Genomic DNA, 14,328 nt, shown 5'->3' on the forward strand with positions numbered 1-14,328 from the left:
AAATGACCATACTTCCAAAACTGTTATACAGATTTAATGTAATTTCCATCAAAATACCAATAGCATATCTCACAGATTTAGAGAAAACAATCCAAAAATTCATTTAGAACCAGAAGTGACCTAGAAAAGCAAAAGCAATTCTGGGCAACAAAGGCAAGGCAGGAGGGATCAAAATCCCTGACTTGGAATTATGCTACAAAGTTACTGTGATAAAAGCAGCACATGACTGGCAAGAAAAACAGACCCCAAGATCAATGAAACAGATTAGAAGATACAAAAACAACTCCAGATACATCCAGCCACCTTATCTTTGACAAAAGGAGCCAAATAACTTCCCTAGAAGAAAGATAGCCTGTTTAATAAATATTGCTAGAAAAACTGGCTTTCCTCAGGCTGAAGATTAAAACCAGACCTGTATCTTTCACCATGCGCTAAACTAAAAACGAAATGAATCAAAGGTCTAAATATTAAAACAGTAATACTAAATCTGCCAGAAGAGAGAACAGGTAGAACTCTTGAAGCTATAACTGTTGGCAAACAAAACTCAAAGAATCAACCACTGGGATTTCACCTTATTAAAAAGCTTTTGTACAGCAAAAGAAGCCACCAACAGAATGAAGAGAAATCCAGAGTGGGAAAATTTTGGCCACCTGTTCTCTGTTCTTTCAACAAAGGACTAATATCTAGAATATATAAAGAACTCAAAAAATTAGAGCCCTCCAAAATTAAAGACCCAATCCAAAAATGAGCATCTGAAATGAATAGATACTTCTCAGATGAAGTAGAAATTGCAAGTAAATATATGAAAAATATTCAACATCACTGGTTATTTGTGAGATACAAATTAAAACAACACTGAGATTCCATCTGACCCCAGAAAGAATGGCAATTATCAAGAAATCAACCAATAACAAATGCTGGCGGGGCTGTGGGGAGAAAGGCACCCCTCTCCACTGTTGTTGTGAGTGTAGACTGTTGCAATCACTGTGGAAATCTGTGCAGAGATTCCTCAAAACACTAAAGCTAGAGGTTCCATTCGACCCAGCTACTCCCTTTCTTGGTATCTTCTTGAAAGAATTAACTGCATCATATCACAGTGATATATGCACACCCAATGCAGCATAGTTTGCAATGGCTAAAGCTTGGAAACAGCCCAAATGCCCATCAGTCAATGAATGGATAAAGACTATGTGTTTTTTTAAATATAAGGGAATACTACTCTGCCATAAAAAGGATAAGCTTGAGACATTGCTAGTAAATGGATGCATCTTGAGGCTGTACTCTTAAGTGAAATCAATTGGACACAAACGTGTAAATACCATATTGTTTCTCTGGTGCAAGAAATTACAAGTATGAATAAGGACCAGAATGTGTAATAGATATTGGGAAATAGGAAGAAAACATATCATTGAGAAGAGAAACAAGGGAAGAGGGAGGTGGAAAAGAAAATAAATAATGTAGAAGGAAAAAATGGAAATGAAGCTTTCATAAATGAGGGGGAGAGGTGTTGAAGGGAGGGTAAGAGAACAGGGAAAAAAAAGCAAAATATATTATGTACAGGGACAACTCCTTATATGAACACTATCATTGTGTATCTAGAATACACCAATAACATTTTTTAAAAATGCAAAAAAATCAAGCTCATACCTCAGTGTGGTGGAACTCAGGGAGGGCGGCACACAAGTCTGAATGAAGCCTGCTTAACTAGTGACTTAGCAAGAACATGTTTCACAGTTCAAGATTCAAAAAGACTTTGGGATGTGGTGTGGTGGGATGGCCCTGGTTTAATCCCCATGACTCGCACCCCCCATAAAAAAGGAAAAGAAAGAAAGAAAAAAATGTTCATTTGACTTCTGACACAAACAATGGTACTGAAATAAAAAAATCAATTATTATCTGGCTGAAGGATGCCTAGGCAAAAGTCTTGGGGTATGTTTTGTCTTTTCCTATGCAAACATACATAAAATTCCATGTCATGTGAATGAAGCCCTTACATGAGAAAGGTAAAGCTTTTAGAAGCAAGATAAGTGAATATGTTTAGTATTTTGGGATAAGGAGGGTTATCTGCTTAAAACAGAAAAAGGAAAACTATAAAGAGAAAGACTAGAAAACTCATTCACATTAGCAGTTCCTCTATTCATTGTCAGAAACTTTACAGAGAATGGGAAGGCAAGTGGATACTGCAGCATATGCTACTAACAAAAGATTAGAGTCCAAAGGACACCTACAAACAATTCCTAAAATAAATCCTGCAAAATTAGGAAGCATGCAGACTATAAAAGCTTCCAGGAAGAGGACAGTGGGTGTGTAGGCATATGATAACAATTTCAATTTCCACTGAAATATGACCAAGGAAATGCAGATTAAAACCACCATGAAATATTTTATACCAGAGTAGCAGAAATTAAGATCTATAACAATATCAAAGATTTTGGAGGATGACAATCAAGTAGGTAAGCTTCTGGTGGGATTGAAAACTACTTTGGTAAAGCATTTGTCAGCAACTCCCAAGGTATGCAAAGATGTATGAAACTATAACTCAGGAATTCCACTCCTCTGGAGAAACACTTGCGTATGTGTATCAGGACATATGCACAAAATAAGTGCACCACTTCTTATAGTGGAAAAAGTAAAGACTACTCAAATGTCTCTCCAAAAATGAGCACATAAATTACTGAATTTTCACACAGTAGAATACTATTCAACTACACACACATGAATCTCAAAATTGTTGCACAAATGATGAATGCATAAAAGAAAATACTTGATTCTGTTGATTTATAGCTAGAAACCATGCAATATTGATCTGTGAACAATGGTGTATGCTTATGTACACATATGTACAGCATGTGTCAACATATGTGCATGTGTAAATGTATAATAGTTCCGCATCTTATCTGCTCTTCCATGAGAGGAGAGTTCTGGGATGTTCAGTTTCACCATGACAATGTTCTCAGTGAGTTTCTAGATTTCATAGCTTTAGCTATTGTGAATACTAGGAATAGAGCTCAGTTTTAGACTTGATAACTGTAAAACAGCCAAGGATGTCTAGATGAGACACATGTTCAGCAGATAACTACCGAGGCACGGGGTGCAGGGAAGGTGCCTGGAGAGGTACGGAGATGGCAGTCACTACAGTCTCACTGGCCACTAGCGTCAAGTAGGTGAGCCGCGGGGATCACACAGAGGAGACGGTCAAACAAAAAAGTTTTCGTCTGAACAGGGGAGATTATACTTGCAGGGGAAGACAGATGAAGAGGAACATGAGTAAGCGGAGACTGAAAAGTGACTCAGGAGAGATGAGGGGAGCCAGGGTGGGGTTTTGCAAGGTCCAAGCTTATGTTTGTGTCTACAATTTGTGCTGTTTCTATTGCCACCCCAATGCTGGCTCTCCACAAGACTTTGTAGAATCTGTAAACACGTTTCTGGTAAATTATCTCACCCACTGTATACTACCTGGGGTTGAACAGAATAATTTGGAAGGGTGTTGCTATTTATTTAGGCAAAGAAGAATAGGAAGTGTTTTCCTTGGGGGAAAATGAAGTCTTACACTCTTGGACTGTAGCAGTTGCAGGAAAAATGTACCTAGTGGTCAGTTCCTGCCTAGCCACCAAGGCAAGGTGTTTGGAGATAGTCTTCCTCTTCTGCTAAAATTTAAAAAGTATGTAGACTAAAACTTTGTTTTACCAAAAACTTCCCTGAGGTCTGCGCAGCCCATGTCCAACTTTCCCCTGGGATTTGGAGTAAAGCTTAGATGTGGAGAGACGTAAAGGAAAGGAAAAGTATTAGGTGACAATCAGACCTGAATGTTGGGTGGGACACACACTCTTCAGTTACAGGAAAAGCCAAATATTTAATGGCTTGATTTTAGGATGTATCAAATCAAATTTTCATCCAAATGACCTAAAAAAATCCCAGTCAATTCAAAATATCATATACTTGGTGCTATTAAGTAACTAGACAGCTATAATATTGACTATAACAGGGTTACTATGGAATGATCTCAAATATAGACAAGATTTAAATAATTCATTGAAAGATTTGGCATCACCAAAATTACCACTAAATTTTCAAATTAAATGTCAGTATGTAAAAAAAAAATGATGTTATAATAAACAGAAAAAGTAGCCTACCAATGACCTTATAAAAACCAAAAGCGTCTCCTAAGTAAATGAACAGACTGAAGCCATCACGGTCCAGTAAAGCCAGCGTGGCGCGGTGTCTGGAATTCCCTAGGTCAAAGTCACTCACTGCCTGCGGGTGTGAAAGGAGAGGCACTGATTCTTCTTTTCTGGCAACCAGAGTGGCAAAGGAAGGAGCTGTGTTATTTATTAACTAAAACCCTAAAGGTATTTTCTTCTAATAAACATGACCTTGCGGCTTATATTCATTAAGAGCAAGAAGAACATAGAAACATACATTTGAAATACGTGATTTTGAGTGAAATAAGAATAATGAATACTGGATATAGTTAATGCTTAACACACTTACATGTGCTATAGATATTATGAAGGATGACGAATCCAAAATCTCCCTTTGAAATACACCTATGATCAATTTGAAAATAAGATTATCTAGTTCTGTGTGATTTGATTTTTAAATCAACCATTCAGATAAATACATCAATAACCTGCAAAAATATCCACCACTTACACAGACATTTCATAGTACACTGGAGTACTGTGCCACTCTTGTTGCTCACTCAGACAAATAACATTGTCTGGTAGCTCATAAGATAATCAACACTAGAGTCTGTGCATTCTTCAGAAAACAAATGCCTGAAATATCTTACAATAACTGTACTTTATTTTACATTCATTTTAAGTTTTGAGATGGTAGTGATGACAACTACTACGGTTGACAGATTGCATATAAAAGTAGAACACCAATCACCTTCATAGAAAGTTGTTCTGCACAACGTGAATTTTAAGACAGGTGGGGATCAGTGAACTTATTGCTGTTTGCTGTGCTACCATGAAGCCCCCTTCGGTAGCCTAGAGGCTTTTTGGGGGGTTTCTGTTTCCTTTGACCTGGTATGAGATTTGGTGCACAGATGCTCCATGATTGCGAGTACTAACTAATGAACCAATGACTGCACACGCGAGGTGGATAGTGTTAACAGGAGGACTACAGACAGGTGAATAACCGACCTGAAGTTGCAGAGCCCAAAGTGTGGAAGGAACTGGGTAGGCAGGTGGCAGAGCCGGGATTCTGGCCTAGCGCTCTCCCTCACTCCAAAATCCACAGCCTGTGTGCTACGCTTGTGCTCGGGGCCACGACTCTGTATTTCTATTCCAGAGGATGTTTTCTTTCCTCACAAAGCTCAAATATATGCAGCATGTCTCAAAAAGGGGTTCTGTGAACTATTTCATGCCACAGATCTCTAAAAACGGGATTACATGTGTATCTGTATGTCTAGAGGAGCTCTGAAAGGATGTACAAGTGTCTGGTCATGGTGGGGAAGAATTTATAGCAAAAGCAATGGGCTAACTTTTGTTGGCTATTCTCCTAACCTGTTGGGATTTCTTTTTTTAAATCTTCGACGTAGATTACAGTTTGCTTCCCTAAGAACACAATGTCTGACAGTCTGAACCCCCAAACTTAGTGAACAACAAGACCAAACTCCAGCTTTAGCTACCAGGAGAAGTGGAACACACAGGAGCAGACAGCACTAAGTCACGGAGCTCAGGGACTCAGAGGAAGCAGAGGCCAAGAGCGAGTTTTGCCACAGTTGCACCCAAATGGTTCAGTTTCCCACGGCTGCTGCAGCAGATCACCATGGTGCAGGCTTTAGAACAAGACTGATCATTTGCTAGTTCCGGAGGCCACAGCCTGGGCGCTCCTGGGGGCTCAAAACAAGCTGCTTCCAGGTTGTGCTTATCTCTGGAGCCCTGTGCACAAGCTACTCCCTTGCGCTGTCCAGCGCTTCCAGAGGCTGCTTCTTCCTGTCCTCAAAGCCAGTACGAGCAGGGGCCACCTCACCTGTTGGACCTCGTTCGCTGGCTTTCATTTTCTGCTCCTTCCTGTGATTTAAAGGCCTTTGTGACTGTACTGGACCTACCTGGCTAATCCAGGCTAACTAGACTAATCTAAAGTCAGCCAATTTGCAACCTTGACTTCCTCTGCCATGTGGCCTGACCTAGTCTTAGGTTCCAGGGTTAAGATGCGCACACTTGGAGGGGCATTATCCCGCATACCACTCTAGCTTTACCTTCGTTAGAGCACAGTGATTATCCCCATCTTCTGGATTAAATATATTCAGGAAAATAGGCAGAGTAAGAGAGGGACATTCAAAGCCCGGAGCTAAAAGAAACCCTTGAGCCAGCTGGAAGACCAGCTGCAAGGTCTGCGCAATGTGAAGCTTGGAAAAGCTTGGAAAAGCTCCAGGGAGATCAGCGGAACCAGGGCACGGAGACGCGCTGGGGACTCCGCTGCCCTCACCCAGCCATCGCTGCACAGCGAGCGCCTCGCATCAGCCAGAGACCAAGCCAGCGAGCTGGGTGAAAGTGAGCAAGTGAGCAACCCAAGGCAGGAGTAATTCTGAGCTGCTGAGTTCTCTCAGGACACACGGAGCCCTTGCTGCAGGGCGCCCCCATTTCACTAGGATGGCTCTCAATAGGAGGGCTGCTCCAGGACCATCGGGCATGTGGCCTTGCTGCCCCTCAGAAGAGCATCGCACCTGGGGCGACACCTGCTGAATATTTCCCAAGCCATTCCATGGAAAGGCCAACGAGAGTGCTCTGCAGCCTAGAGTTTAAATGAAGACAAACATTTTGTAACACCAGAGATATCACGCAATAACTTACAGAAAGTGAAAAAACTGTGAAGCGATCTCTTTGCCAGAGGTACGAACCCAATTCAGCACTATGGGTAAACGTAAAGAGTCACTGCTCAGATTCTGAGAGACCTGCTGTCTTCCTTAAGCAAACGTGTCAGTGAGGCGGCAGGGCTCTGCAGGAGAGCAGATGGAAATAATCTATCGAATGCTGCGGCTTTTGATTTTGAATTAAAAAGATTAAACTTTTCAGTTGATGTTTAAAACATAAGCAGACCGCAAAGGAAAACCAAAATGGGTAGAGACACAGAACGCTTTAAAAGAATCGCTGTTTCCCACAGTGGGTCCCGGGGAAGGGAGCCGGGAGGAGGGAGTCTATGGGCTCAAGATGAGGAACTGTCACAGAAAGACCTGGCCGCTTTTGTATCTTTTCGCCCTGGAAACATCTTTTACTTGTGTGGTATTATGATTGAAATATATATTTGGATGCCACTAATAAACTTCTTTATCACAGTAAAAATATGTAAAGTAATATCAAACCTGTAGACGTCAAACAAACCCATGTTGTTTTATGCTCACATAACTATATCAACTAAGTCTACTACATGCATCTGTATGTGTACATAAATTACCAGTTTTTCAAAATTTTATACTGAACTAATGTTTACTTTAAGGAAGCAGAGTAAGTACAACACACAATTTCATCGGCACATGAACTAACACAATGTGTTCTTATTTCATTAAACGTTCTACTGTAATCAATGGCTTAAGAAAAACATAAAAATGAAGTTATTTAATCATAATTTCCCAAAATTCATAGTGGAGGAGTTTTACATGTCATTCAGAAATATTAACAAATGTAACTAAAATCAGTGGCTTACAAATGCATTGGTTGTATTTGCCAAAATGGAGGATTGGCTGTAGCATTTAATTATCATGCCTCAAACGTACAAATGTAATAAACAAGTGACTTCACATTTCAAACAACCGACAGATCTTATTTTAATATAAGAAAGCGACACCTCAGCCTTGGTTGTTATCTGAAGTGTATAATTATTCTGTCCTCCTGTCTTTCCTCTTCTTTAGCCCTTTTTTTTGTGCTGCTGATAACTAGGAATCTTTCTATGAGACAAATCTATTACTTTCCACTTCTACAAGGCTTCTGCTAAAACTCTGGTGGCACAGCAGAAAGGAAAATCGGTGCATAATTCCTAGCTTTATGTCTGCTACTTGGCTCTAACTTACCAGTGCTTTTGCACATCCAACTTCCTTCCACCCACCAACACACAATTCTCTCCTAGTGTCGGGACCTCCTGCAGCTTCCTCTGCTTCTGGACTCTCCTTCTGGTGACTGTACTCAGTACACTCTTATGTGTCAAAGGCAAACTCAAATGCTTTGTGAAGCTGCCCATGGTTCTCTCGGGAGAGAAGGTCAGGTTCTCCTGGTTGCTGAGAGGATATGCTAAGTCTAGTAACTCTTCAGCGTGGTGGCCACTGCTATCGCACACACCATTTTAAACTCAGTGGCGTAACATGAAGGAGCTTTTATGCTGCTCCTATTTTCTGTGACTCAGAAATTTAGACAGAGTCCAGCGGGGGCATCCGGTCTCTGTTCCGAGGAGTCGTGGTCTGCTGGGGTCCTGGAAAACCACGAGGGACACGAAGGCCGGCAGCCACCCGCAAGCCCACTCACTTGTCACTCGTGCTTGAGCCGGCAAGCCTCAAGGACAGACTGGGCTGAGGGACAGTGCGGCGGCTTTGACTTCTGGCAAGGAGGCAGGCTTAGGTAGCCAGACTTCTGAAATAAAAGCTGAGGGCCCTAAGCAAAAGGTAGCCTCTTTTCTGACACAGCCTCTGTAGCTACACAGCATCACTTCCCTTGAGTTCCACTGTTGCCACGCATTGGGACGCTCACCTGTACTAAAGGCAGGGTACACCGAAACCCACCAGCTGATGGAAGAAGTATCACTGCACACTCTCACCTGCACATCTCACACTGTGAGATGTAAGCGAACAGGAACCATGATTCTTCTAGAATTTGGAGTAATTTCTCAGAATAAAGAACTGAACTTCCATTGAACAAACTGACTGTTAGTGAGGTCATCTGCCTCTTTATCTCTTAAAGTTGTTTGTGAAAAAGACCACTGCCACTTTCATATGTGAGCTGCATATAATACAATCAATCAGATCAGAAATGCAGAAGGATAGCCTTTTTACAAAAGTCATAAGAAGATGACTTAAATTTCATATAGGGTACAGCATGGAAATTTTAATTTTGGACAATTAATTTTGACCAGTAGTTTCCATTATGGGTTAAGTTATTTATTTTTTCTAACTAGTTTTGGATGTGCAGAAATTTATGTGCTTCCAAGTTCATACTAACACCATTAGTTCAGTTATATCCCACTTTACTGGAATGCTTGGGAAAGGAAAACTGTGGTTAAATGAGTAGCCTTTCCATCAAATGGCTAAAGTCCCACTACAACAAATGGCTCTCCCTCTCCCTCTTCATCTCCCTCTCTCTCTCTCTTTCTGTCTTTCTCTCTCTCTCAAACTGCCTTTTGGATTTTCATTAAATTACTTAAATTTCATTAAATTTCTATTATTATTAAAGCTTGAGAAGTATTAGTCAATTTAAACCTCTCCTATCTTCCTGCTGAGCAACAGCAGGACAAACAAGCAAACATCCTTTTCTTATTAATGCAAGTAAGTTAAAGCAGGAATAAAATCTTCTGCTTCATATATTTTTTAAACAGAAAAGAAATGTAGCCCCCATTATCAACAGGGGATTATCACCTTCCACCTTTTTGATTGAATAACCAATCAAAAAGGAGAATCAGATTTCAAACATTGGAAAGCATAAGCAAGAATGAAAATGTTAAACAAAGAACTTTCAGTGTTTGTTTGAGATTAGGCAAACTGTCATCCACATCTTCACATGCATCTCCCAAGAGACAAGCATGAAAACTGAATAGGCTACAAACATGCACAGAAAATGTTTAGTTGGAGTCTACAATCTGATCATGATTTCCTGGAAATATATTTAACCTCCACATTCCCCTCAAAATGTTACTGGGCCTCTAGAGAAAAAATAATCTTAATTCTAAAAAAATATTAATTCTTTTAAAGGGCTGTCTAAAGTGCATCCTTTTATGATTTCTCATAAACATAAGCCCTGCTTGTCATGTTATAAAAGAAAAAGGATGTTTGATATTTCCTGTTGATTACTGAACACTCCTCTATAACTGAGACATTTCAAAGCGACTGTAAGACACGGTGTATGAAGCACACTGCTAAGAACACAGGTGCCCGGAAGGCAGGAACTGTGGCTTGCCATGTATAGAAGATTTACAACTTAAGAAATACTTGCTTTTTAAAAAGTTTGTTTTTAAACTTAAACTCAGGACACATTTTTCAGAAATGCTACAAATGACAGTTTTTTATATGATTCCAAAAAGACTATTATGATATAGATAAACTATAAAAAAGCAATAATCATAAAAATTTAAGTCAACTCAATTGTAAGATTTTTTTTTTTTTCTGGCACCAGGAATCGAACTCACGACATAGCGCTTGCCAGGCAGGTGCTGTGCCACTGAGCTAAATCCCCAGCCCCTCAATTGTAAGATTTATATTGTAGACTGTTTACTTCAACCAACATTTTCTCAGGGTCAGGCATCACACTAGCTTCTGAGGTACAAAGATTTTTAAAAATACTATCCTTGAAAATTTCAATCTAGTTGAGCAAAAGTATATTTAAACAATTAAAACATCCTATGGTAACATAAGTACGAAGTCCTGACTAACAAGTTTAAAAGCCCCAAAGATAATGGCAGGAACACATCTATCCTTCCAGAAGGAATATTTGTAGATATACAGATAGATAGATAGATAGATTGATTGATTGTGGTACTGGGGATTGAACTCAGGACCTTGTGCTTGCCAGGGAGGCACTTATGCCACTGAGCTATATCTCCAGCCCTAGATATATAGATTTAAAACTATCATGTTCTGCACAAAATGCTACTTGGTATATAGTATATGGTATTTTTCATAATAATTGAAGAAACACTAATGATTAAAAGTAATTGTTATTAATAGCAGCAATAATTATTTTCTTTCATCTAGCAACTTTTATTTTTTACTTTTTTCTGGTACTGGGAATCGAACTCATGACCTTGCGCTTCCCAGCCAGGTGTTGTGCCGCTGAGCTAAATCCCCAGCCCCCATCTAGCAACTTTTAAAGAAAATGGAATTGGCTACTGTATCATTCCACCAAATATCTAAAGGAAACTTTTATTTATATACTAAATAAATTTTATTTTATTAATAATGATAGATCTTTCTAATCCAAACTCAATACAAATATTCAAAATTTTAGCATGGGTTAATAGGCTATGTCCACATGTGAAGGTCCTTTCCAGGTTCAAAATTCTATTATTTTGAGTTGGCTTGGGGGTTATTTTTGCAAGGGGAATAATATAATACAGGACACATTTTATAAGAATATTTATAATAGTCACCCAAAGAATCATATACAAAGAGAGTGCAGGAAATATGTCCACACACTACAGGCTAATAATCTGGCTGAGGGCCTGGATCCTGTGATAACGTTCTACATGAGTCCACCTGAAGACCTAGAGCTCATACAGTGCCTCCCATGAATCCAACTGGAGGCCCAGAGCCCACAATATATCTCATGCAGGCCTGTTTCACAGATCTGCACTGCGAAGGCCCAAAGGTCAGTGGTGGAATCTAGGAAGTCTATGCCAGTGGGATGAAGGATCTGTGCTAGCAGGCTGAGGGATCTGCACTGGAACCACAAAGTGATGCTCAGAAGAACCGGAGCTCCCCCAAAAGGTATCGCAGCCATCCTCAGCAACAGTGAGGTCCCCAGCTCCTCTGCTGATCAAGATGGCCGAGTTTCCATCAAGAAAGCCAACTCAGCAAGTTTCTCCAGGACACTGGCAGTGCACCATCTTCCCCTCCAGAGCCCTCCAGAGCCAAGTGATGCTCTGAGTGAGGACCAGAGCTCCCCCAAAGTGAACCAAAGCCATTCTCAGTGCCAACGAAGTCCCGAGCTCCTTGGAGGATGAAACCAGCCAAGCTCATCAGGAAAGCCAGCATGATGAGCTCCTCCAACAGAACCAACAGTTCCTTACAGCTTCTACCAGCTCCCAACAGCCTCCTTCTCCTTCTCCAGTTCTGTCTCTTATGCTGCTGGCAACAATCCTCAGGTGGGCCTCCCACACCCAGGACCACACTTACTTAGTTCAGCTGGGGGTTATAAGTTGACCACCATTTATCAATCCACTACATATACTCTTTGGACAGAAGAGAAAAATGTAGCTTTTATGTTTCATCTAACGTTATGAAGCTAAATTTTCTGTATTATTTCCTCTTAATTTATTTTGAGTATTCATCATATTCAAATATTTGTTAATATGAAATAGTTAATACTAAAAACATTTGATATATACAAATAATACATTCTCATTACTTAAGGGAACCAGATTTTGAAACTGAGAAATTCCAAGTCCAACATAATCTCAGTGGATGCTAGTAATCTCAAAAAAGTGGGTTTTTTGGTCTGTGAAATAGTACACTCATACTACAAAGACTTCCAAAACATAGACCAAAATAACAATTATTTTCTGTGCCTCTACCTATTGTCAATTTGGTTCACGACTTTTGAAACTGATACATGCATAAATAATTATATATAATGCATACTTACATACAGTCTTTTAAAAGTAATTATCCTATGGAAAATACTCAATAGTGTTTTTTGTTAGTTTATTGGCAAATATCCTTTTTTGTCAATAATCAGGCGCCAGAGCCTATATATAGCTCAGTAGCATGGTACCTGCCTGGCAAGCACAAGGTCCTGAGTTTGATTCCTGGTACAAAAAAATTATAGGCCTACATACTTGTTTTTAATAAACTTAGAGTACTCCATATCATTGAGTTGACCTAAAAATACAATTAATTTTAGATTTAAAGGAAAAAATTATGAATAAATTAAATACTAAAAATCACAGTACAATGAACAACCTTGAATAGACTTCATCTAAGTAAGGTTTTAAGGCAACAGGTGTATTTAATTCTACTTGGAAAAGGTGGGTTATAATGCTATAGTTCCTGAAAGTTCTTACCACTAGTAATGCTAGAAGGAGAATTATCACTTTTAGGACTATAGCATACATGTGTTTTCACAATCTGGAGATTAAGTTATTTTATGGTAAGCTTTATTTTGTTTTTTTAAATTTTTTTTTATTTTAAGAAGAAAAGAAGGAAAACATATTAACAAACAGACATCCATTTACAAAACACCATAAGAACAATAGACGCAATACAGAGTTACAGACAAAGTGGTAGGAAATTAACAATGGTTGTTGTATTACATATTGATATCTTCAAAGTGGTTTCTCAGGAAAACAAATACAGCCATGCAAGATTGATCAAGTAATTAATTATTAACTGTTCCTTTCAGTAAATCAATAGAAGTCAGTAGTACAACTATGTTAGCTATCCTGCACATACCTGCATACATAATTTCCCCTTCTTTCTTTTCTCTGTTCCCTTACCCCAGTTCCTGTTTACTTTTGAGCATTTTCCTTCATTTCACAATGTCTGTCATACCTCCTAATTTTATTCACTCTTCCAGGTTCTTACACTAGTGAGACAATATGCTGCTTACACGTGGAGGTCTGGTTTATTTCACTTAGGAGTATGGTCTGTAGTTGTGACCATTTACCTATAAAAGCCTAAGCTTATCTTTCTTTATAGCTGAGTAATATTCCATTATATAAAAGTACTACAATTTTTTTATCCAATCCTCAGTGGATGCACATTTGGGTTACTTCCACAATTTAGCAGTTACAAATTGTGATGCTATAAACTTGGGTGCACACATATCACTGTGATAAGATGTTTTCAGATCTTCTGGGAAAATACCCAGAAGGGGAATAGCTAGGTTGAATGGGACCTGTAGACCTAGTTTACTGAGGAATCTCCAAACTTATTTGCACAGTGGTTTCACTAGTCTGCATTCCCACCAGCAGTGGAGAAGAGTTCCTATTTCTCCACAGCCTTGCCAGCATTTGTTATTGGTTGATTTCTTAATGCTAGCCATTCTTACTGGGGTGAGAAGAAATCTCAATATTGTTTCAATTTGCATTTCTCAAACAACTAATGATGTTGAACATTTTCTCATGTATTTATCTGCCAATTGTATTTCTTTATCTGAGAAGTGTGTGTTCATCTCAGATGCCCATTTTTGCACTGTGTCTTTGAATTGAGGAGGGGTGATGTTTTTAAATTCTTTATATGTTCTCGATAGAGAACCTTTGTCCAAGGGACAGTCAGCTAAAATGTTTTCCCAATTTGTGGGTTTTCTTTTTACTCTCCTGGTGATCTCTTCAGATGTGCAGACACTTTTCAGTAGGATGAGGTCCCAGTTTTTGAATTTTTGAAGTATTTCACATGCAGTTTGGTATTTGTTCATGAACTCTCTGCCTACCCCTATGTCTTTAAGATTTTTACCTACTTTC

The 14,328-nt window shown here is 39.3% G+C and overlaps 1 protein-coding gene across 2 annotated transcripts in view; it reads right to left on the minus strand.

Annotated features, from left to right (window-relative positions):
* Xrcc4 (X-ray repair complementing defective repair in Chinese hamster cells 4) overlaps nt 1–14,328 on the minus strand; it is a 251,736-nt gene that overhangs the window by 5,301 nt on the left and 232,107 nt on the right. The gene's annotated exons all lie outside the window — the stretch shown is intronic.

Source organism: Chinchilla lanigera, unplaced genomic scaffold (genome assembly GCF_000276665.1).
Source record: "Chinchilla lanigera isolate Chin_1 unplaced genomic scaffold, ChiLan1.0 scaffold00017, whole genome shotgun sequence".
In the NCBI taxonomy this organism is placed as follows: Eukaryota; Metazoa; Chordata; class Mammalia; order Rodentia; family Chinchillidae; genus Chinchilla; species Chinchilla lanigera.